Raw genomic sequence first — 1,196 nt, forward strand, 5'->3', positions numbered from 1 at the left:
ATTAAAATGATACCTCAGGCAACTTGAAATAACAGCTCTCTCTCTCTCTCTCTCTCTCTCTCTCTCTCTCTCTCTCTCTCTCTCTCTCTCTCTCTCTCTCTCCCAGGTGTGTTCGCACGTCTGTAATCATTATGATTTCATCTAGCAATAATGGTGGGCATTTGATGCTTTGTATCACATATCTGTGATCTAAACTAGTTCTCTGTCTCTCTCTCTCTCCCTCTCTCTCAGGTGTGTTCGCACGTCTGTAATCATTATGATTTTATCTAGCAATAATGGTGGACTTTTGATGCTTTGTATCACATAATATCTATGATCTAAAATAGTTCTCTCTTTCTCTCTCTCTCTCTCTCTCTCAGTGTGTTCGCACTTCTGTAATCATTATGATTTTATCTAGCAATAACGGTGGACATCTGATGCTTTGTATCACATATCTGTGATCTAAAATAGCTCTCTCTCTCTCTCTCTCTCTCTCTCTCTCTCTCTCTCTCTCTCTCCCCCGGTTTGTTCGCACGTCTGTAATCATCATGATTTCATCTAGCAATAATGGTGGACATTTGATGCTTTGTATCACATATCTGTGATCTAAAATAGTTATCTCTCTCTCTCTCTCTCTCTCTCTCTCTCTCTCTCTCTCTCTCTCTCTCTCTCTCTCTCTCTCTCTCTCTCTCTCTCTCTCTCATAGTTCAATCATTGACAGTTGGTGAACTATACGACAACTGTTTTAGCATACACAATGCATTCTGAAGCACTATTGTTTTTACCAGGTTTCATCTTTGATCTACATATCTTTTCACTTTTAGAGCAAAAGAATAAAACGGAGAAAAGTAAAGAGTTTTTGGCATTCACACCAAAAAATACAACTGTCTCCCAAATACAGAAATTTCTCCCCTTTTTAAATGTGTAACACGTGTTCTACCTGGGAAAAGTTTACCAAATGTGGGAATATCACGTAACAGTCTTCGGAAAACTTTTCAATTTCAGAATAAAGAACAGAAAAGAATCTTTACATGTTTTTTTTTTTTTACTTCGTTCACGGGACACAAATTTAAAATGAGCGTTCTGTTTCTGGTAAATATGTTAACTCTAAATGCTCCGAGTATGAAAATTGGATTGTATTTAAACCTGCCTATTTTTTTTATTGATCTTTTCTTGATTGAGTAAATGGTCTAGTTTCTTCAAATTGCAGACTTATG

This window comes from Macrobrachium rosenbergii, chromosome 18, assembly GCF_040412425.1.
Source record: "Macrobrachium rosenbergii isolate ZJJX-2024 chromosome 18, ASM4041242v1, whole genome shotgun sequence".
Lineage (NCBI taxonomy): Eukaryota > Metazoa > Arthropoda > Malacostraca > Decapoda > Palaemonidae > Macrobrachium > Macrobrachium rosenbergii.